At 40.8% G+C, this 25329-nt stretch overlaps 2 pseudogenes; both read left to right on the top strand.

Moving 5' to 3' along the window:
• Positions 1–17668: 17668 nt before the first annotated feature.
• On the top strand, positions 17669–18260 carry LOC103231206 (double homeobox protein A-like; annotated as a pseudogene).
• A 4103-nt stretch (positions 18261–22363) lies between these two features.
• LOC103231207 (nucleophosmin pseudogene) lies at positions 22364–24616 on the top strand (annotated as a pseudogene).
• The last annotated feature ends 713 nt before the right edge of the window (positions 24617–25329 follow it).

The raw sequence follows: 25329 nt of genomic DNA, 5'->3' as shown, positions 1-25329 counted from the left end.
GCCATTGGGTTATGACATGCTCTGGCATTTGTTTTCTTCATGTGTCTCCTGCTTGGCTTCCATTGAGCTGCTTTGGTCTGTTTCCAGTATTTGTTTGAAAAATGTTCTGAAGTTATAGTTTCAAACATTTTTTTCTCCCCACTCCTTTTCTGGTATTCAAATTACATGCATTTATGCTACTCGACATTGTTCCATAGTTCCCTGATGCTCTTCATTCATTGTTTTTAGTCTTTATTTTGTCTTTTATTTTGGGTAGTTTTTATTGCTACAGTTTCACCAACTTTTCCTCTTCTGTATCTAATCTTCTGCTAATCCCATCCAGGATATTTTTTATTTCAGTTGTTGCACTTATCTTTAAAAGTTCAATTTGGGTCTGTTTTATATCTTCTATTTCTCTCCTTAGCATATGGACACTTTCCCATATCTTCTTGAGCCTATGAGTTTTTTGTTGTTGTTGTTGTTGTTGTTGTTTGAGACAGAGTCTCGCACCGTCGCCCAGGCTGGAGTGCAATGGTGCAGTCTCGGCTCACTGCAACCTCCACCTCCTGGGTTCAAGTGATTCTCTTGCCTCTGCCTCCTGAGTAGCTGCCATTACAGGCAACCACCACCACGCCCGGCTAATTTTTTGTATTTTTAGTAGAGACGAGGTTTCACTATGTTGGCCAGGCTGGCCTCAAACTCCTGACCTCAAGTAATCTGCCCACCTCGGCCTCCCAAAATGCTGGGATTACAGGCGTGAGCCACCGTGCCCGGCCATATTTCTAATAACTGTTTCGATATGTTTGTCTACTGATTCTATCATCTATGTCAATTCTGGGTCTGTTTCTATTGGTTGAGACTGAATTCTCCTCTGGGCACAAGTCATATTTCATGCTTGGTTACTTTTCATTGGATGCCAGACATTATGACTTTTTACTTTGGGGACTAGATTTTGTGGCATTCTTTTAAATGTTCTGCCATTTTGGGGATGCAGTGAAGTTATTTGTAATCAGTTTTATCCACTCACATTTTGTCTGTAAGCTTTGTTATGGCAGATCTAGAACAGCTTTTCAACTAGGGCTAATATGACCCCACTCCTGAGGCACTATTCTTTTATGATGCTCGCCAATGCCAGGTCTGTTAGGAAGTCTTTCCACTAACTGATGGCAATGAAAACAGTCCTTGGCTTTATGTGAGCTGTGGAAATTTTTCTTCCTCCTCCTTTCTGGTGTTTTTTTTCCCCAATCCCAGTAGTTTCTCCACATGTTGCAGATCAGTGCTCAAAGACTCCAGGGAACACATCAGAAGGTCTTTGGAGCGCTCTCTTTCCAGTTGCCTTTCTAGTATCTTCCTCCATAAATTCTAGCTACCTTAACTTTTCTGAACATAAGTTGAGCCAGGCTAATGGACTCTGGATTACCCTTCCTTGTGTTTTGGCCTGAAAATGGTGGCACTTTAAGTGTTCACCTAGTTTTTCTCCTTGGTCTCAGGGATCCCTGTACCATGATCTCTATTCTCCAAATACCTGAGAACTATCATTACATTTTTACTGTGACCCATGTTGAAGTATTAAGATAGAAGAGTAAATCTAGTTCCTTTTGTTCCATCATTCCTCTGACATGTCAAATTTTAAATGGATGTAAAAAAGCAAAAGACCAGGAGTAACCAAGATACTCCTGAGGAACTGAATAGACTTCACTACTAGATATCAAGACTTACATAAATAAATCATAATCAGGACAGTGATTTTAGTGAGTGGATGGAAAATAAACCAATTAAAAGCTGAGAAACAGACCCACACATTTATGAAATTGGACATATCTCTGGGGAAAGAATGAATTATTTAATAAATAGAGTTAGGATTTATTTTTAATCTGAGAAAAAGATTGAATTCATCCCTGCATTATGCCACATAAAAATATAAAATCCAGGTATGGTATTGACTCTTGTACTTACGACCAGGTAGATGTGTCAAAGAATATTAAGTAGTAGCAGTGTTCATAACGGCAAGGTGGGAATAACCCAAGTACCCATCAATAAGAGAATGAGCAGATAATTGTCATGTACTCAAGGAGAATACTATGTAGAGATACAAATAAATGAATTATAGCTATACACATGAACACAGATGAATCTATAAAGTATGATCTGAGTTAAAAAATATATAAGCCATATTATGCCATTTTATACAAAATACAAAACAAGAAAAAATATATTAAACACATATACTTATGTGATAAAACTATAATGAGCGCAATGGAATAATACATTTCAGAATACTGGTTACTCTATTTGGCGGGGCAGGACAGGCGATGGAGGGTTTTGGAGTGGACAGGGAGAGAGAATTGAGAAAATATGCAGAAAGTATGAATAGTTTCTGTAATGCTCTATTTTTTTAAATTGGGCAGTGGGGTTATGAGTGTCTGATTATAATTTATAACATAATACATGATGTTTTTGGCATAGTAAACTTCATAGAAGCCAAGAAAACAGACACACTCTATGGTCATATTCTTGAGTGCTCTGCTCTGCAGCTTCTAGGAGCCCTCCACACAGTTGGCTCTGGAGAAGTCCTCTTGTGTCACATGAGACCTTCACCCTCCTGCCCCCACTTAATTCTACTACCCCCTCTTTTCTTAATGGACTCAGAACACATCAAGTCCCCCCAATCCTTAACACTTCACTGCAGAAAGTAATTCGTCTGCACTGTGCCTGCTTTTCTTTCACAAATGTGCCCGTTCTATCCTCAGAGGGGTAGAGTGGCTCTCTGGTGACTTTAGAACAGCTGAAACAGCACAGATAGAATGCCATGTTGGGCAGCAGGATGGGAATGGCTCAAAGCATCTATGTTAGTAATTGTGTAGCCAACAGTCTTCTGGAGGAAACTGAGGGTTTGGGAAGGGCTTCAAGCAGAAGACAGCAACAGAACTGGACTTTGAAAAGCAGGAAGAATTTTAATAGATGGGAGAAAGAAAATTCCCTGCGGAGGGAAATGTCATCACAAGAGAAAACTGCAAAGCTTTTGAAACACTGAGTCTTTCAGTTTGACTCATTCACAGGGGAAAGGAAGAGGTGGCAAAAATGGGATTGAGGTCACGTCAAGGCATTGGCAAGGCATGTCAGGGAGTTAGATCCTGATTCTTTAGAACATGAGAAGCCATTCGAGATTGTCGAATAAATAGCGACATAACCAGAACTCTCTATGAAGATTTAAATAGGTATTCACGTATTTACTGTGGATAAGGCACTGTATATACACACAGTATGTGGGGTGGCGGCGGTGGGTGGTAGTTTGGGGGGTGAGAAACAAACCTAAACCAGAAGGCCTCAGGACACAATGCTTGCCCTAGTGGCTCAGAATCCAGTTGCAGTTAGGGAACATAATCTAGAGGGACAGGATAAAGCAACAAGACAGTCTCCCAACTTAGATTGTGGTTGCCTTATTTGGTGGGAATCAGTGTGTCCAAATTAGAGCACAAAGGCAAATACTACCTTTCTGCCTTGCTCAGCACAGTGTAAATTGAGTTGGGTGGTAATCAGGTGATATAATGCTAGAAGAGTGTTCATTGAGGATTCTCAGCAAATGCACGTCCCCTTTCTGAGGAAAAACAACAGGGTCTGTGTCTATGAGACCCAGAGAACTTATTTTTAAAAGTCCAGGCCACTGAGACTTGCACAGATACATGGTGTGTGGGTCAGAGTCTGATGCCCATTAGAGAAGGGGTTGGCCTTTGCTGGGCAGTAAGCTCTGAGGAAGGAATGTACCAGCCTCTTTCCCAGAAAAGCAGCGAGTTATTGCTGCCAACTGCGTCTGATAGAATCCTCCTCTGCATTCCTTCAGCTTGATGTTGCAATTGCCTGTATTGAGAACCCCCTCACTTTATCAATCCGGATAAATGCACCAGTCTGCCTCAGGGGTGGCGAGGTGATCTATTTATGTTTATCACTGAATATTGACTGAGCTCTTGATGACACGAAGCAAGCTGGGCCTCTCTTTCTCTCCACTTATCCATCATCCCCCGACTGCCAACACACCCTATCGAAAAGGAAGAGGCTGCCAAGACATATGCTAAAATTATATTGTATTTCATCTTACTTTGGAAGTAATGAGATCGTTTAACATGAAATGTAATTTAAAAGTGCAGTGGGGCTTTTTTTCCACTCCCCTCCCTTGGTAATAGCTTTAGACGCTGCATGCAGCTGACTGACACATCAGTAACAGGTAGAGAATGAAACCTATTCCTTTCAGAAAATGAGTGTCTGCTGAAAGAGAGGGACAGAAAGCAATGACGTGGGTCTTTCAGGACTTTGGCTGTTCCTCCGGCTTACCTCCCAACAGGTCGGGATCCATTACTCCAGGCTCTGCACAAAACCACAACAGCAGACAGGAGCCTTCGAACACATGCACATTAAGCTAACTCCAGAATGAGACACTGAGAAGCAGCTGCAACTGCATTTTCCTCTGACCACCCCCTTTAGAAAAATGATATGCTTTATAGCCACACAGAAATATAGCAGCTGATTCTAATGAAAAGATGCCTACGTCATTAACAGTTTCAGGTGTGTTTATTACCCCTTGAGGGGAGTAATAGAGGAATTGGCAGCACTGGGCAAAGCTGGAAATGTAATCTTCTGGAAAAATTTTACATTCAAGATAGTCACACTTCATAAGACACCTAATAGCTTTAGATTCACATATTTAAAGAGAATGTGGTAATTGTATGATAAAATATTAGCAAACCTCAAGAAATAGAGATAAAAATGCTAAGCATGTTAAGAGGATAGAAGATCGTGGCACCAGCAGATTGGATTTTGATTTGCTTTTTAGTTACCCAAAAGTTATTACCTTTGAATGTGTTTTAAATTCAATCAACATTCAAAACCATGCGGAAGCCGGGTTGTAGAGGTGAAGAGGGACGTACCCGTCTGTGTGCGTGGCTCCAGCAGGAATAGCTGTGCAACCTCAGGGAAGTCACTGCACATCTCTCTGCCTCATTTTTCCTCATCTAAAAAGGAAGCACATAACTTACAAGATGCTATGTGTAGCACCTGGTATTTTTTTTTAAAAAGCTCAGGTTGATGTGTTTTGTAAAAGTATTAAAAACACTCAATACATACTTATTATTCCTAGTGTAGTCCGCAAACCAACCAGCATCCATATCGTCTAAGCACTCATTAGAAATGAGCAGAATCTCAGGCCATACTCCAAACTCACCTATGTAGAATCCGAATTATAACAAGATTCAGGTGATTCTTATTGCTCTTAAAAAATTGCAGATTTGGGGCCAGGTGCAGTGGCTCATGCCTGTAATCCCAGCACTTTGGGACGCCCAGGTGGGCAGACCACCTGAGGTCAGGAGCTCAAGATCAGCCTGGCCAACATGGTGAAACCCCGTTTCTACTAAAAATACAAAAAAAATTAGTTGAGCGTGGTGGCGGGTGCCTGTAATCTCAGCTACTCAGGAAGCTGAGGCAGAAGACTCTTGAACCCAGGAGGCAGAGGTTGCAGTGAGCCGAGATGGCGCCATTGCACTCCAGCCTGGGCAACAAGAGCAAAACTCCATCTCAAAAAAAAAAAAAAAAAAAAAGTGCAGATTTTGGTTCAGCAGGTCTAGGGAGGGCCTGAGGTTCTGAATTTCTAATAAGCTACCAGGTGATTCTATGCTGCTGGTCCAAGGACCACACTTTGGGTAGCAAGGGTTAAAAGAATGTCTGGCACGTTGGAGGTGCTTAATACAACAGCCTACAGCTGTGATTCTTAAACTGAATTCATCACATCACCTGGAGGGCTTGATAAACAGATGGATAGGCCCTGCCCCTAAAGCTTCTGGTTCGGTAGATCTGAAGGGGAACCACAGTTTGCAATTTCTAACAAGTTCCCAAGTGATCCTGATGCTCCTGGCTCAGGGACCACATTTTGAGAATCATTGGTCTATAGACTGGAATGGAAAACAGTAAAAGAAGACTAACTATGAAAGCATAAGGAAAAACAGGATGATAGCACAGTATGATTTTTAGTTACAAATAATCTACATGTTAAGAAATCTAGAAGGAAACGTATAAGGGAGATTGTTTTATGGAATTGGAACTATGGGTGAATTTGAGGGTATTCTATTTGCCAAATTTAATTGAAAGTAAAAGGTCATTTTCTATCAAGCCACTCCTTTCTTCATACCCTTTTGCTCCAGATGCAGCAGCTCTCTTGAGCTCTGACCTTTCTCACTTATGTAATACAATGAGGCTACTGGCTTTTAGACATAAACAGGTTGATTCAGATTGAAAACAGGAGGGAATTAGTATGAGAGAGTCAATGATGAAAACAGTAGGCATAAATCAACAAGTGGGTAAGCATACGAAAGGCTGCTTATCCTCAGAGATTCTGTAAGGTGGATATGTCCATAGTATTCACTGGGATAATTTGCTTGCTTGTTTTATTATTTATGTCCTACTGCATTCTGAAAAGGTTTTTAAATGTTTTAAAACTTCAATATGGCTTTATCAACTTCAAGTTCGTGAATGTTTGAATATTAACTTTCCATGGCACAGGATGTGTAGTACTAAGAGTCACCATCGTTGCCCTTAGTCAACAGTGGAGCTGTGGGCCAGGCACTGTCCTTTGCCAAGAGGCAGCCATCTCCACTGAGCATGGATAGTACAAGGCCTGGCTCATGTCCAGTCCCAAGGGCCCTAGCATTTCAATGCAAACTTCCCTTCAGATTTCAAAAGGCCCTAACACCCAGTAACTGCAACCCAGCTGTTGCTCAATAAAGGTTTGCTGTTCTTCAAGGGCAGCTATCCCATCCACTGAAGAAAGAACTGATGCCTCAGAACTGGGGGCCCAAACAAAAGCAAACGATAATAACCATCATCATCACTAAAGACAACCTACATTGGTATTGGAAGTCATTACAAGAAGACAGGAAGGGAGATATTTATTGTAGTTATGCCTGGAAAAGTGACAGATTGTCAACAATTTAATGCCCAGCATTAAGTCAGTAGAATATTACATGGCCATTAAAAATTATGTCTGTGAAAACCAACAAATCATTATGGTATTAGCCGGGTGCAGTGGCTCATGCCTGTAATCCCAGCACTTTGGAAGGCTGAGGTGGGTGGATCACAAGGTCAGGAAATTGAGACCATCCTGGCTAACACGGTGATAACCTGTCTCTACTAAAAATACAAAAAATCAGCGGGGCATAGTGGCGTGCACCTATAGTCCCAGCTACTACGGAGGCTGAGGTAGGAGAATTGCTTGAACCGGGGGGGTGGAGGTTGCAGTGAGCCGAGATTGCGCCACTGCACTGCAGCCTGGGCAACAGAGTGAGACTCCGTCTCAAAAAATAATAATTATTATGGTATTATAACAAAAATATTTTCTAGGCTAAGTTTTTAACAAAGGCTACCAACTGCACCTAGAGCTTGATTACAGCTGTATTTTAAAAACTTCCTACCCAGGAACACCTGGAAGAAAACATTGCAAAATGTAGGCATTTCATGTTCGCAACTCTTTCAAATTTTGCTCATTATCCAAAATTTTTGTTTAATAATTATGCATTAAATTGATAATAAAAATGAGCCTTTTTAAAGATCATGGTTTTAAAAATGTTATTTTTATGCTGATAACACTAAGAGGAAATAGGAAGAAATCATTACTCTATAATTACCATTATGCTAAAACATCTACATGTTTAAAAAATAGAAATGCATTAACACTGAATGCTTTTTTGGAGACTTAGGGCAATTGGGAGGGGGTAGGATCCTTTAGTTGCCAAATTTATTCACTGTGGTTTGAGAATGAAATATAAAATATGAATGTATGAGTATATTTGCAGCTTATATGCACAGATTTCTCAAAGATGCACCTGAAATTTGGGGAATTAATCTTTATTTAAAATAAAATAAACAACAGCTTGTACTATTGGCTTACTGCTCCTGTTGAGGTGTTCTCAGGCTGTATCCTTGCCTCTCTGAGCCACCCTGGTACCGGAGCCTGTACTCCCAGAGGAGGTAGCATGAACAGGGGTTCATTGGTTTCCTCATTTGGAAGTGAACCCAGCCAAGGAGTATGACTCACTCCTCAGAGCCTCAGGAATAGTCATAATGGCTGTGAACCAGAATCTTGTCCCCTAGAAGTTCCACTTCTATAGCTGTTGACTAATGTGTCTTTGTGCCCATCAGCTCTATAACATACAAACTTCATGGGACCATGAGTAACCCCATATTTGGGGCTCAGGATAGGTGCATGCAGAGAACAGAAAATATCATTGTTTTAAACAATTAAGCCAAAGTAGAGTTACATACTTCATCAGTCAAGGTTGATGGTGAATCTTTGGAGGGCCTTACTCAAAAACAAAAGTTTCATCCTGAGCATTGAGGTCCTAGGAATTTTGCAAGCAGACTTAGGAAAATTGAACTCGTTCATGTTGCAAGGCCCATAGAGATGCGAAAACCTGCTCATGCCAGTCCACAAATAACTTTCTCTAATAGTTCCCATGACCACACAGCAAACCATTCACTGAAAATACGCAGGACAATGCAGAAATTCATTAATTCATTCATTCACCCATCAAATATTCCTTGAGTCCCTTTTGTGTGCAGATGCCAGGTGCTAGAAATAAAGTGGTGCTTAAAACACAGTAGCCACCTTAAAGCAGTGCGAGATCTAGATTCAGAGACAGAAGAGGTAGTTTCAGTGGAGTGTCACAAGGCCTTCCATGAGGACAACATAAGAGTTAAGGAAGGACAGTGGGCTTGCTGGAGGAAGTAGTGCTTCAGCTGACAGGGGAAGCACAAATAGATTTTAACCTGACAAAAGAGAGTAAGAGTGGGGGAGTAAAGAGGGGAAGAATTTTCTAGGAGGAAGAGCAGCAGAGTCAAAGCCTAAGAAGAAAGTGAACATGACGGATGCTCAGCATTGCAGCATTGCAGCAAAGTAGAGTTCAAGAACAAAGTGTCAAGAGATGACTCATAAAAGACTTGATAAACTGTGTTGTCCTGGTAGCACATTTCAAATCTTCCTGCCTCCCCTACCTACTGGGGAGGAGAAAGGGAGCTGATGTTGGCAAGGCCCAGGACAAAATTGGGCCAGCATAATTGGTATGGAACTTCCCTTATAAATGCAATGAGCTTGAGAATTCCAGCCTGTTGGTGCATTCTCTTTGCTGGACTATTTGTGTTCCCTTCACTGGCCTCTTCCTTCGAATTTGCTCTCTTCCATCACTTTCTTCTCAGAGCATCTGGTGTCTAAGAGGTGCTTAGAGCTGTCTTTTATTCCAGATGGGCCCTACCCTGTGGAGGCCAAGGAAAAGGAGGCAACCTCCAGAGCCTTATATCTACCTCGTCTCTGCTTAGGGTCTTTTGGCTGGTGGCAATGATATCACATGATAAACACAAATTTCTGTTCATTGGGTAACATATAAACTGGACACAGAAGAGGCAGCTAAGGGTGTCAACATACTAAAGGACAGGTTTTATGGAATTTGAATGTATAAAAGTCGAAGGGTTGCTTAGATCTTTCTTGGAGAGTGCGTATGACAATGATATCATATTAGGATCTGGCACAAAGTAGGTGTTCAGTAAATGCATTCTTTCTTTCCTGCCCCTCATGGCTAGTTGAGCTCTAAAGTTCACAAAAACTTAGCCAAATCAACAAGTCAGCTGTGACAATCAGTTACAAGACACAAAACGGGCCCTAAAGAGGATAACAGGTTGGAAATATTTTAGGGGAGAAAAACAGATCATTGCACCCTAAACCACACATTTAGGACCTACACTTCTCAGGCATTGTGCCAGGGATTGTAAACCAGGTGAGTACTTTGCCCTTGGGAAGCTATCGGTCTTATGGTGAGCCAAGTCCACACAAAGGATATTATTATTTGACACCCATGCACATAAAGAGCCAAGAGATGGGATGACTTGAAGAGGCATCTGCTGTCTCCCAGCTGGGGAAGATGGAAGGCTTTGTGGAGGAGGGGACATTTGAGGAGGGAAAGGTAGGATTTGGATTCTAGGGCATAGTGTCACTGGAATGGCTTCCAGGGCAAAGGGAATAGAATGATTCAAGGCAGGCAGGAAGGAAACATGGGGAAGAGCAAGCAGTTCAGTTGTTAATAGCACATGAGATATGCCAGATGTCAGAACCAGGGGAAGGCAGGTTTGCAAGTCCCACTGGGATCAGATGGTGGCAGGTCTACAGGGCCAGACTTCATGCTTACTCCAGGAATCCATCCCACTCTGACTGGAGCACCCCAAGGACACTGTGGCAGGACTGGATGTAGTGGATGTACGTGGCTGAAGATAAATGCTTGCGACCACCGGCTCTGCATATGTTTGCATTTTTGGTGCTGCATAACGATGGAGCACCAAGTCAGGCTTCTTCCTACCAACTGCACTGAAGGGGCAGTTGCACTATTCCCAGCTCTGATAGCTGCCTGTCTGGCCCCTTTTCCGTTTATCATATTCCGGAAAACTGCTGTCATGCTCTCTAGGGTCAACCTGTCCCAGGCAATGTGATCAAAAGACAATATCAAGACCCAGGACACAGAACTGCAAGCAGACCTGCAGCAGAGCACACCTGGGATGATGAATTGCAAGAGGCAGCCACATCCCTGACCTCTGCTTGGCAGACTCAGGGTCGCAGCTGTGCAAAAGTAGCACCTGCTTTGCTTCAAGAACTTCTTCATGCCCCTCAAGCAGCCTTTTACAATAAGACAGCAGAGTACCTAAACATGTGCCTCCCTTGAACAAGCCATGTTCCGTGTATTAATCTTGCCAAAGGACTTTTTATTCCAGCATGTTTCCACATCTCAATTTTTACTGCTCTTACATCCTAACTAGCCTGTGGCCAACAGCTGTCATATTCATCCATTTAGATAACACTCAGGTATTTCCTCTTCTTCCTTAGCCTGGAACATTCCTGATTGATGGTCATTATATTTGCCCTCTTTCTATCCTCTTCACATCTGTATTCCATATGGTAAGAGGAAGGCCCTCCTACCAGGGGTGGTGATCGACAATTAAAATTACAAGATATATTTCCAACTGAATGCCTTGTTAAACACGTGTAAGAAACCTCAAATAAAATGACATGCTCCTGATAAAAAACCATTGGCCCCAAAGGGATGATCCCAGGGAGAAACATACATTCCATGACCAAATCTCCAACATAAGCAATAAGGAGGCACCTGCTTTAAAAATTACCTCATGAAATCTAACAGCAAGTGGCGCGTGAAAGAAAGTCAGCATTATTATCATTGGCAGATTTAAACTGTGCTCACAAAAGATTCAAAGATGATATAAAAAGACCTTCACTGCTAAAGACGTTTTCACTTGAAAGTGTATTGTCTAAAAAACTAGAACATTTATTTTTCATAGAAACAATGATGGTGAAGGTCCCAGGCTATTCAATAAAATTCTATTAATCCACAATTATAATGAAGAACAATATTGCCAAGCCACACCACTTCCTGTTCTCCAACACATTCTGCTCCCCCATCTGGGTGTCCTTTGCTTATGTCTACCTGTCAAATCATACCTAATTATGGAGACATGAAACAGGTACCTCCTCCTCCAGGAAGCCTTCCTTACAACCTCAGACAAAAGAATGCCCTCCCCATTGCATGTTTCTGGAGTCCTCTCCTTTGTCATTTTCTATAGCAGTTCTTACATTGTGTGTTATACAGGCATCTTATTTGTCCTCTTTAGCTGGGAGTTCCCTGTGGGAAGAGATTATATCTTAATAATCTTGGACACCCTACAGCCTCAATAATGATGTCTTAAAAAGGCTAGCTCTTTCGTAAACGTGTTTAAATTGAAAAACAAATGGCTGCTGTTAAACCAAACAGAATAATGAAGAATAAACAGAACTTTACAAAAGTGACTGATCATGCCTGATCTATAGTTAGGTGCACAGGAAAGGCTAATTGAAAACTGAAAAACAGCAAAGAATTTTTTAACACAGCATTCCACTGTATGTTTATGCTATACTTTATTAAATTAGCCTTTAATTATTGAACACATCCAGCATTTTTTTCATTCATGAAGAATCCTGCAATGAACTATAAATGTCTATCAATTTTGTGAGTGTTATTATTTTAGAATAAATTATTGGAAGACATAAATGGGCACATGCATTGTTAAGAGTTTATGCAAATTGATACTTCTAAATGAGAATTCTTTTAAAGTTCCACCTATAGGTATAATTCTTGCTGTTGTTTTCTGGTAGATTATTTGGCTCCAGTTAGGGAAATTTTTTAAAATCTATAGTTTGTTAATAGTTTACTCTTGAACAGGTGCTGAATCACATCGAGGGCTGTATCCAGGGCAGATAAAGCACCTGCTCTGGATGCTCTTCTTGGTTCAACTCTCAAATCCACACTGTCCACCTTTTCTAACCCACTCTTTGTGGGAAGGGTGGCTTCTTTGCCCTCTGGCTGTTGGTTGGGTTCAGCCAATGGGAAGGGCTTTTAGGAAATCTAAAGGGGTATGGGTGGGGGAAGAGGGAGAAATTCAGCAAATACACGCTCCTGGCATCCTCCTTAGTAAATCATCAGTAGCTTCATTTCTCTACCAAAGACCACAGATTCTACTAGATGCTCCCACACCACCATTTCTGAAAACCATCCCTTCCCTTGCCTTTCAGGCCTTGGGGTTCAGGGGATGTGCAGGTGGCAGCTCTCCACTTTTCTTGAGCCTGGGATGCTTCACCATGTCTTATTGGGTTCCCTTAACCCAACTGCACCTCTGCAAAGGGTTCCTTCCTTAGACTCTCCCCATTCACCCTTCTGAAGTTTCCACCTATTTTTTGATAAGCTTAGACTAACATTGTAATTGGTACCAGGAGTAGCTCCAGGAGCAGAGTGGAAGCCCTTAACCATGAGCAACAACGTAGACACAATTTCTAAAATTAGCAGGGGTGTCTTTTGTGGCAATAGAAGTATTTTGACCCACAGCATCTATGACTAATTTAACTGTAGGGTCCCTAGAAATGAAATCGATGGGTAGACTTACTCAAGTGTACTTGACTCATGTAGAAAGAAATTTTCTGGTTCTGGTGAGCAGAATCCTAATACAACGAATCCCAATACATGGAATCACTGTAATGGGATTCCATGACCTCTTACCCACTTTCCAGACCTAGGCCAGTTCACAGAACCAGAGTAGGCTGGATTCTTTGAGGAAGAGCTCTATAGTGCAACCACATGTATATACAGTGTGCATCTATCTCCAGGCCTTCCCCAGAGGGCCCTGAATTTATTTACAGGGTTACTATGCACTAAGGAAAAAGAAATATCCAGACTTTCCAGGGATTATGAGTCATCTCAGGGCATATGTCAAGCCCTAGAAATTGAATTAATCTCTCAGTGGGTCTAGTGAGACCCCCCATGGTTTACTTGTCCAGTTCCAACATGTAGAAGGCCATCATCAAAGATCTGAGAAAGACAGGGGTGCTAGGTCTTACCATAGTGGCCATTTAATTCGCTTGTTGGGCCTGTACAAAACTCAGATAAGTCTGGAGAATAACTGTGCATTATCACATACTTAATCAGGTGAGGATGACAACTGTAACTTTGGTTCCAGGTGTGATAATTTACTGAGAAAATCAGTACAGCCACTGGCTACAGGTATGCAACTATTGACACAGCAAATGCCATTTCTTCAATTTCTAGTGAAAAAGATAACCAGAAGAAATTTGTCTCCCCATGTTTTCCCTTGAGACCATGACAACTCCCCTGCTTCTTTGTCATAATATAATGCACAGGGATCTTGATTGTTTTGATATCCCATAGAACATCATGTGTGGGCACTCCCTCAGTGACAGTGTGCTCATTGTACATGGTAAGGAAAACTTCCCATCATGAACTGGGTGGCATCCGAGTCACCAGATCATAGAAGTGGGCACAGCACCTGTAGTTACATGGAAAAGATCTAAATGAGACTGACTCAAGCAGGTACAGAAGGTACAAATAAATGGCATGGGCATGTAGCTCTCTCCCTCAAGGTGTCTCTTCCTTACGCTTCACTACTTCTCCCTCTACCCACACTGATGGCCTCATAGGGAATTCCTTCCTGCTCACCAGTCTCCAGTTTATGGAGGGGTTTTCAGGGTGTAAAATCCACTAGGGGCGGCCTTCAAAGAGTGGTGAAGGGAAATCCTCATTTGGACAGACTTTGGGTAGTACAGTCAGATGGCTGCCTATTTCACCTGGAAGAGAAGAGCAGGAGTAAGACTCAACATTATGTCATTGGCAGAGGTTAACAGGTAAGTGGCTGGCTAGAAACTTGGAAAGATCAATATTGGAAAATTGGTGATAGGGAAGCCTGGGCTAGAGATGTGTGGATGGGTCTCTCAGAATGAGCACAGAGAAGATAATCATTTCTTACAAAAATGCCCACCAGAGGGCATCCACTCCAGTGCCAGCTCTCAATAATGACTAAGTGGGGATGCTAGTTAGCCTCTTTCCCCAACCACCCCAGTGCTTGCTCAGGCGCTTATCCCAAGTTTCCCTGAAGGCATGGTTAGAGTCAAGAAGCCTGGACTTTCCCCAGCGAGGCTTATTTGGTTCCTGACACCACTGAGTTCCCTATGTGCCAGTGGCAAGTATGGCCCTAATCCCTGGGTATACCAAGCAGCCACGTAGGACACATTGATTCCATTGCTCCGTCCATCATGGAGAGGGCAACAAATTTGGCCTCACCAGGATAAATATCTGTGCTGTTAATAGATTTACTTTTCTTGCCTATCGTGCTTCCACATGCATCATGATTGGTGCCTTATTGGCTGCCACGGTACCCCACACAACATAGTCTCCAGCAAAGCAGTTGTTCTACAGCAAAAGAAGTATAGCCTTGAGATTTACAATGTGCCCCATCACCCGGAAGCAACTGCCTTAATAAAATGGCAAAGGTTTGATTACAAGAACCAGTGGGGAGACAACATTCTGCAAGGTCGGGGAGCTACCCTACAGGATGTAGAAGATTCCTTTAATCAGCAGCCAGTATGCAGGGCCACCACAATCTCCAGAATGCATGAGTCTGGGAGGTAAAGTCGGATGTGGGAGTTGTCTCTCTCCTATTTTACCAAACAATTCATTGAAGAGTAGCTTTCCCTTGTTATGACCTTGAGTTTGATGGGGTTGGAGTGCCTGGTGCCTAAGGTAAGAAAACTCCCACTAGAGATCACAGTGATATATCAATAAAATTATGACTTGACACTGAACTCCAATCACATTATTTCTCATACCACCAAACTAACAGGTGGAGGAGTGACTCTACTGACTGGGGTCATTAATCCCAATGGCTATGGGGAAATTAGGTTGCTGTTGTGCAATAGAAGCAAATGAGACTGTGTCTGGTAGACAAAGGTGCACCGTATTGCTGGAAAATTGCAGAAATCCAATAAAGACAGGACGAACAAGAGCTTGGATCCTGTGGAAATGAAGGCTAGCATCATTCCACCAGGAAGGAATCTCATTCATCAGAGTTGCTGGCAGAAGGTAAGGGGAAGAGGAAAAGGATGGTGAAAAATAGAGCTAGGATGATCAGCTTAGGCTTTTGACCAGTTAAAGGAGCAAGTACTGTATTAGCTGCTGTGACTTACATTTCAAAATTGTTTCCTGCCCTTCATCTTTTGGGCCTCAACTTAGATTAAAAAAAAAAACAAAAAACAGGCGAGGTTTCACGTGGTGATACGATTGAAGTCATATTAGCTCAGATAATTTCTTTAATTTTCTCTTCTTCATCTTCTTCTGTTTCTCCTCCTGGCATGTCTATTCTACTGACTGAGTCCTAGCTCTATTCTTGATTATCTTTATCTTTTGATTAATATGGCTCTATTCTTGATTATCTTTATCGTTTGATTATTATGGCTCTATTGATTGTTTTTATCTTTTATTTATATTAATTGCTTGATTAATTTATCTTTTCATTTGTAATTCTCATCTCTGACTTTTGGTTTTGCATTTCAAGAGAATAACATTAGTTGGTCTGACTTCTAAGACTTTTTCTGAAGTATCCGTTGTGATATTTATGCTGTTTTTTCTTCTGGAAATCATGTGTTTTTCCAAGATCTGTTTTTTCCTTAGCACTGCCCTTTCCCATGGCTGTCTGCTCTTGTTTTATAAACATGATCTCTTTCCCAATATCACTGCAAATATGAATTCAATGTGTTTAAATTCCTGTTTTCTGGCACTCTGCTTGATTCACCTCTTCAAGCTGCTAATTTTTGTTCATTTTTATGAAGAAAAGTTGAGATCAGTGGTTTGAGGAGTAACATAACATAGTCACTTGGAAAATGTTTTCAAAACATATATTCCCAGTTTCCCTTTTTTTCTTCCAGTGACCTATTTCCCCACTCCCAATAAAAGTATGACAATCTCCAGTAAAATGTGTCTAAAGACATTAATAAAAAACATAATTATCTACATAATTCTGATATGCTTCCTTCCTCCACATGGAGAATCAGCAGGTTAGTGTGCACAGCACACTTAAATGATATGAACTCCGTCTGGGAGCTCAGGCCATTATTTGATTAACATGTTGGTTTACTGTGATAGTAGGTGTGTAGGTGCTCTGTGTGTTGGTAGTGGTAGCTCATAAGATAAACTTCCTTTCAGGGACGGCAAGCCAGGAATGTTGTTGGAGCCTTAGAATAACCTGGTTATTCTCCAGTCTGTCTTTCTTTGTAGCATTAACTAAGAGGGCCGCATATCTCAAATGCTGGAGCCACAAGATGGTAGAGCACAATCAGTTGAGAATCCATAGTGACTGCTGATCCCTATGAATCATAAACTTTTGCTGTGTTAAAACACCAAGACTATGAAATTCTTTTTTTAACACAGAATGACTTAGTGTATTCTGATTATTTGGTATCTTGAGTGCTTTTTCCACATGATACATCAGAATTTTCCTATACCCTTAAAGGCTATACAAAAATGAGATTTTAAATAGCTCCATGATATTTCATCTTAAGTTTATGTGCCCTAAATTTACTGACCTAATCCTCTGTTGTTGAATATTTAGTTGAAAACAGGTTTAGGAACTATAAATAATGTTGTAGCAAACTTCATTGTGTTTGGCATTCATTCATTGTCAAAATTTCACTAGTGCTACTCACATGATTAGAAATGATTACATACTGCTGCAAATAACAAAACATTAGTGTAGCATAGGTTTAAGAACTATAATGTTTTTATTTGAAGATGACATGATTGTTTACATGGAAAATTCTTGAGAATCTACAAAACAAGTCAAACTAATAAATTTATTTAACAAGATCAGACCATGTAAAATACGTATACAAAAATCAATTGCATTTTATGTACTAGTGGCAAACAGTTGAAAATGGAATTAAACAAAAACAATTTAACAGACAATACTATAAAAAATATAAAATTGTTAGGATTTAATTTGTAAATACATACAATATCTCTACATTGAACATTGTGAAACATAGCTGAGAGAAATAAAAAATAGCTAAATAAATAAATAAACATACCATTTTCATGGATCTAATACTCAATATTTTGAATATGGAGTTCTCTCCAAACTGATATTGATATATAGATTTAACTAATCACAAGCATAATCTTATCTGGGTTTTTATAGAAATTAACAAGTTGATTCTAAAATTTATATGGTAATTCTTGCCTCCCCGACAGTAGCTCAGCCTCCAGGACTCTCTTCCAGCATGGTCGAAGACACCTCTTCACACAAGATGGTGACAGCAAATGATAGGCGCAGTTGCACCAAATTCATAGAAGATCAATTGAAAATCCTCATCACTACCTTCAATCAAAAACCTTACCCAGGTTATGCTACCAAACAAAAACTTGCTTTAGAAATCAAAATCCAGATTTGGTTTCAGAATCGAAGAGCTAGGCATGGATTCCAGAAAAGACCAGAACCTGGGACTTTAGAATCAAGCCAGAGCCATGGGCAAGATTGACCTGATGCAGAGTTTCAAAGTAGAGAAGCCAGATGGTGGTGTACCACCTACAGCAGCTCTCAATTATGCACTCTCATCAAGGCATTTATGAAAAAGCCATACCCTGGGATTGATTCCAGAGAACAGCTTTCTGAAGAAATTGGTGTTCCAGAGTCAAGAGTTCAAATTTGGTTTCAAAATTGAAGATCTAGATTTCATATCCAGAGAAACAGGGAAATGTCGTGTCCTTAGAAAAAGGGGCAAGATTTCTGAGGGATGTCAAGGTACAGAAGATACACAAAATGGCACCAACCTCACTAGCAATTCTCATTTCTCTAGAACGAGAACATGGTGAACACAGTCCAGTTCAGTGTATTTGATAGTATCAACTTGGGCCCCAAATCTCTCTCTCAGTCTTCCTGGGAGACTATCCTTCTGCTGAAACTGCAAGCTAAGCCCTCTGAAGATGGTAAAGGACATGGCCAGGTGCAGTGGCTCATGCTTGTAATCCCAGCACTTTGGGAGGCCGAGGCAGAAAGACTGCCTGAGTCCAGGAGTTAAAAACCAGCCTGGGCAGCATAGCAAGACCCTGTCTCTATTATAAAAAATGAAATAAAATAAATAAAAAGGAATGTAGGAGGCAGAGACAGGTACAGGAGGCATCACACCACCCTATTGACACAGCCTGGATCCAGAGTTCAGCGGACCTTGAGACAATGAAAAGAAACTTATTAATAATCAAAATAAATAAATAAAAATAAAATTTTTACGGTAATTCAAAAGACTTAAATATCAAAGTCAATCTTGAAAAAGAAGAGAAAATTTAGAAGACAAACTATCTAAATCAAAACTTACTATAATGCTATAGTAATCAACAAACTAGTCCTGGTATGAAGATCAACAAATAGATCAATAGAACAGAATAGAGTTTGGAAATAGACCTACAGTTACAGAATGTGATTTTTACAAAGGCGTCAAATCTTTTCAACTAATAGGGTTGGAGTAACTAAAATCCATATGGAAAAAAATAAACTTTGACCCCTTACCTCATACCACACTCAAACACTAATTCAAGATAAATCAGAGACCTAATTATAAAAGGTAAAATTATAGGGCTTCTTGGAGAAATCACAGAACATCTTTGCAACCTAGGGGTAGGCAGAGTTTCTTTAGACAGGTTACAGAAAGCAGTGACCATAAATGAGAAAAATTTTATAAATTAGACTATCAAAATGAAATACTTTTGATTAAAAGACATCATGAAGAAAATATATAATAGGGTACAGATAGGAAAACAATATTTACTAAAAAAATCTGACAAACTTGACAACTCAATACAAACTCGATAACAAAAGCCAAACAACCGAATCAGTAACTGGAAGACAAAAAACATGTGAATGAGAAGACAGGTACATGGCCAATAAACACGGAAAAAGATTCTGAAAATCATTTGTTATTGAAAATGCAAATTAAAACCACAACAGGACACCAATTCACACTCACTAGCATGGATAAAATTAAAATGAGTAACACCAAATGGTGGGAAATGTGTGGAGCAACTGGAATCTGCGTATATTGTCGGTAGAAACATAAAATGGTGTGACCACTCTGAAAAAAATATCTGCTCGTTTATTTTTTTATTTTTTATTTTTATTTTTTAGATGGAGTCTTGCTCTTGCTGCCCAGGCTGGAGTGCAGTGGAGTGATCTTGGCTCACTGCAGCCTCTGCCTCCCAGGTTCAAGTGATTCTCCCTCCTCGGTCTCCCGAGTAGTGGGGATTACAGGTGTGTGCCACCATGCCCTGCTAATTTTTGTATTTTTAGTAGAGACAGGGTTTCACCATGTCGGCCAGGCTGGTCTTGAACTCCTGACCTCAGGTGATGCTGGGATTACAGATGTGACCCACTGTGTCTGGCCTGATCCTAAGCATATATGTGTCAAGTTGGCTAGGCCATGGTACCCAGATACATGGTCAAACACTAATTTAGATATTGCTGTGAAGTTTGTTTTTTTGTTTGTTTGTTTGTTTGTTTGTTTTGAGACGGAGTCTTGCTCATCACCCAGGCTGGAGTGCAGTGGTGCAATCTCCACTCACTACAAGCTCCGCCTCCCGGGTTCACACCATTCTCGTGTCTCAGCCTCCCGAGAAGCTCGGACTACAGGCGCCCACCACCATGCCCGGCTAATTTTTTGTATTTTTAGCAGAGACGGGGTTTCACCTTGTTAGCCAGGATGGTCTCGATCTCCTGACCTCGTGATCCACCCGCCTCGGCCTCCCAAAGTGCTGGGATTACAGGCGTGAGCCACCGTGCCCGGCCAGTGAAGTTACTCTTTAGAGGTGATTAACATTTCAATCAGTAAACTGTAAGTAAGGCAGATGACCCTCTATAATGTGGATGGGCCTCATTCAATCTGTTGAAGGCCTTAAGAGAAGCGATTGATGTTCCCCCAAACAGAAGAAATTATGCCTCCAGATTGTCTTTGGATTTGGGCTACACCATTAATATTTCCCTGGCTGACCCTGCTGGCTTACCCTGCAGATATTAAACTTGCCAACCCCACAGTCATGTGAAGCAATTCCTTAAAAATAAACAACACACACTCTCTGTCTCTCTCTCACTCACTCACTCTCTCTCTCTTCACACATACACTCACACATACCCACACACACATATACACTATTGATTCTGTCTTTAGAAAACCCTGACTAATACACTATTACTTGACCCAGCAATTCCATACAAGAAAATGAAATCAAATGTCCATAAAACTAATTGTACAAGACTGTTCATATGGGTTTATTCACAATAGGCAGAAACTGGAAACAGATCAGGTGACCACCGATAGCAGAATGGATAAACAAACCATATTATATTCATACAGTGGAATACTGCTTAGCAGCAGAAAGCCATGAACTACTGATAAATACAACAACATGGCTTAATCGCAGAAATATTTTATCTGAGTGAAAAAGCCTTACACAAGAGAGTGTTTACAATGTGATTCCATTTATCTAAAGAATAGGGAAAACTAATCAATGATGAAAAAGGAAATCAGAATAGCAGTTGCCTCTGGGGATAGGGTGGAGGCAGGGGCTTACTGGAAACAGGACTGAAGGAACTTTCTGGGGTAAGGGTAATGTTCCATGTGTTAATAGAGGTTGGGTTATACAGGTGTATGCATCTTTCGAAGTTCATCAAATGGTACAGTAAAATTAGATCACTTCGTTTTAGGTAAATTTTATCTTAAAGAAAAAAGAACTATAACTAGATATTAAACTGTAGGTAGTAGTATACATGGTGAAGTGTTTAGGGATGAAATACGTTCATGTCTGAATCTCACTTTGAAATGCCCTAAAAATAAGAAATTAATGGATAGATAGAGAGATGGATAGGTGTATCAGAATAAGTGTAGAGAGATGTTAATTGTAGAAACCAGATGGCAGGTGTTTGCTATACAGTTATTTCCAGTTTCCTATATGTTTGAAATTTCTCCTAATAACATGTTGGAAAAAAAGAGTTTATTTCTCCTGAAGAAATAAAGATCCAGAAGCAGGCAATTCTGGACTTAGATGGCAACTCCATGATGACTAGGAATTCAGGCTCCTTCAGTTTTCTTCTACTTTCCTTAGCGTGCCACCTCATAGCTGGATCTCTCAGCAACTATTCCACTCTGCAGTCAGCAGGACACTCACAGCATCCAAGCAATTCTTTCCTGTCTCTCCTGCATCATCATTTTTTCTTTCTCTACCAGATTGCTGTCATCAGCGTACAAAACTGTAGTTATTTTTTTCATCTGAAAAAGATTCTTCTCTTGGCCAGGCATCATGGCTCATGCCTGTAATCTCAGCACTTTGGGAGGTTTAAGCAGGAGGATCACCTGAGGTCAGGAGTTCGAGATCAGTGCAGCCACCATGGCAAAACCCTGTCTCAACTAAAAATATAAAAATTAGCCCGGTGTGGTGGTGCACACCTGTAATCCCAGTTACTCAGGAGGCTGAGGCAGAATTGCTTGAACCCTAGGAAGTGGAGGTCACAGTGAGATGAGATTGTTCCCCTGCACTCCAGTCTGGGCGACAGAGCAAGACTCTCTCTCTCTCTGTCTCCATACACACACACACACACACACACACACACACACACACACACATGCACACACACATATATATACACACACATATATACACACATACATACACACACACACACACACACATATATTCTGTTTACCCAACTTCCTCCTCTTTTAGCTGCTGTCCTGTTTCTTTGCTCTCCTCTAGGCAAAAAAAAAAAAAAAATCCTCAAAAAATGAAGATGCCATTCCTGTGTGATTCCATCCTGCGCAGCTGTTCTCTTGAGCAGTGGTTGTTTATATCGGTCCACTTTCTGTCCCACCTAAGTGTGTGCTGCCACCCGAAGGAAGAGCTGACAGGCATGTACGTGGACACGAGTCCCCTGAGGCCCCAGAACTATCTTTTCGGTTGTGAACTAAAGGCTGACAAAGATTACCACTTTAGGGTGGATAATGATGAAAATGAACACCAGTTATTTTTAAGAACAGTCAGTTTAGGGCCTGGTGCAAAGGATGAATTGGACATTGTTGAAGAACAGGCAATGAATTAGGGAGGCAATCCAATTAAAGTAACACTGGCAGCCTTGAAAATGTCTGTACAGCCAACGGTTTCCCTTGGAGGCTTTGAAATAACACCACTAGTGATCTTATGGTTGAAGTGTGGTTCAGAGCCAGTGCATATTAGTGGATATCACTTAGCAGTTGTGGAGGAAGATGCAGAGTCACAAGATGAAGAAGAGGATGTGAGACTCTTAAGTATATCTGGAAAACAGCCTGCCCCTGGAAGTAGTAGCAAGTTTCCACAGAAAAAAGTAAAACGTGCTGCTGATAAACATGATGGTGATGATAAAGACAATGATAATGACGATAAATTTGATGATGAGGAAACTGAAGAAAAAGCACCAGTGAAGAAATCTGTACAAGATACTCCAGCCAAAAAATGCACAAAAGTCAAATCAGAATGGAAAAGACTCAAAACCATCATCAACACCAAGAACAAAAGGACAAGAATTTTTCATAAAACAGGAAAAGTCTCCTAAAACACCAAAAGGACCTAGTTCCATAGAAGACATTAAAGCAAAAAGCAAGCAAATGTAGAAAAAGGTGGTTCTCTTCCCAAAATGGAAGCCAAGTTCTTCAATTATGTGAAGAATTGCTTCTGGAGGATTTACCAAGAGGCTATTCAAGATCTCTGGCAGTGGAGGAAGTCTCTTTAAGAAAATAGTTTAAACAATTTGTCAAAAATTTTCTGTCTAATTTCATTTCTGTAACAGTTGATATCTGGCTGTTCTTTTTATAACGCAGAGTGAGAACTTTCCCTACTATGTTTGATAAATGTTGTCTAGGTTCCATTGCCAAGAATGTGTTGTCCAAAATGCCTGTTTAGTTTTAAAAGATGGAACTCCACTCTTTGCTTGGTTTTAAGTATGTATGGAATGTTATGATCGGACATAGTAGTAGCAGTGGTCAGACATAGAAATGGCGGGGAGACAAAATTATACATGTGAAATAAAACTCAGTATTTTAATAAAGTTAAAAATAAAAATAAAGATGTCTTTGTTTGTTGTTTCTGGTTCAATATTCTGTGGTCAACCCTTGGTGCTCATCTTGCTTGCTGCATCTGCAATACTCGGTGCAGCACACTGATCACTGTTTCCTCCATAATATAGCTTCCTTCCTAGACACCAAAATCTTGACTTTCTTCCCACTTCTCTGTTTCCCTTGCAGTGCTTTGTCAGTCTCATTTGTAATTTACCCCTTTTCCTGGACATCTCAATGTTGGAGTGCCCCAAGGCTCAGTTCTTGGACCTTGTCCTTTCTCCTTCCCATCCAATTCCAAGGACATAATACCACCCTCTCACTTATGACTATCAAATTTCCATCTCCAGTTCAACCTCTCACCCAAAGTCCAGACTCATAGATCCAACCCTTACTATCAGACATTCACTTGCACATCTAATAGATATATTACACACAACATGTCCACAACCAAATTCCGGGTCCTCCCCTCAAAGCCTGTTTTAACTTCAGCTTCCCCTATTTTCATGATAGCATCTCCATCTTCCAGGTATTCAGGCCAAAAAATGTGTCATCCTCTTCTCTCTCCTTTGCTCATACCCAGTAGTCAATTCATCAGGAAACCAAGTTGATTCTACCTTCAAGACATACCCAGGACCTAATCACTTCCCACTGCCTCCTGACTGCTCCCCTGGTTCAGATTACTATGATAGCCTTCTAACTGGTTCTGGTTTCTACCTTTGACCCCACAACATTCTATTTGTAACAGAGCAACTTAACCAATTCTTTAAAAATGTTAAGTCAAATGACATCAATCTTCTGCCCAGAACTCTGTGTGGCTCCCCATTTCTCTCAGAGTGAAATATGATGTTTGGTAGCCTACATCTATGTGGTCTGGCCCCCTTATTTCCTCTGGACTTCACTTGCCCCCTGGTCTACTGACTCCAGCCACACTGGCTTCCTTCTACTCCCAGGATAGTGCCAGGCATGCTCCAGCATTGGGGTCTTTCACTGCCTATTCCTTCTGCCTGGAACACTCTTCCCAGATATCTCCCTCTCCTGTGCCCTCTCCTACTTCAAGTCTCTGCTCAGACTTCACCTTCTACACAATTCTCAGCCCATTCTGGGCAATCTTGAAACTCCTCCCCACTCCCACCCTGGGGACTTCTGTTCCTTCCTACCATGCTTTATATGTTTCTTTCTTCTGCTCTGCATATCCCTTTAAACATGCAATTAATGTATTTATTTATTACATTCACACCTGGAGTCTCTCTCTTGCACTACAAGTTAAAATTCCAGAAGGAGAGGGATTTTGCTTTTTTGCTTATGTAGATGCCAAGCTCTTGAAACAGTGCTAATACAGAGATCAATATATGCTCCTTCAATAAAAAAATGAAGCACATGGAACTGCATGGTCAAACCTCCTTAAACCCTTTAACCTGCTACGTCTTATACTTTTATGATTTAACCCGATAACATTTCTTTCCTCCATTAAGAACAGATTTTTGTTCTTTTGGTCAACACTACACCACCCAATGAAGGGTCTTTTAATTTATTCACCTAACCAGCCTTTAAATGTAATCAGGACCTATTAGATGAAGAGGTAGACTTGTTTTAAAAAGCAGCATAGCATGAGCAATCCATTCTTAAATCAGAGGCTTGTAAGCAGTAGGCGTTATAGTCAGGAATACAAAAACAGAAAATGAAACAGTTGTCGCTCAAATGCCTGTTAAAGATCCCCAGAGTGATCTTTATGTAGAACAAAAACAAAACTGAAACAAAACAAAACCAACAGTCATTAAAAAAAAATAGGTCATCTCTCCTAACTCCTGCTC

The sequence above is a fragment of the Chlorocebus sabaeus genome, chromosome 29, assembly GCF_047675955.1.
Source record: "Chlorocebus sabaeus isolate Y175 chromosome 29, mChlSab1.0.hap1, whole genome shotgun sequence".
In the NCBI taxonomy this organism is placed as follows: Eukaryota; Metazoa; Chordata; class Mammalia; order Primates; family Cercopithecidae; genus Chlorocebus; species Chlorocebus sabaeus.
Note: the sequence above shows the minus strand (reverse complement) of the source record. Positions and strands in the feature narration are given on the sequence as shown.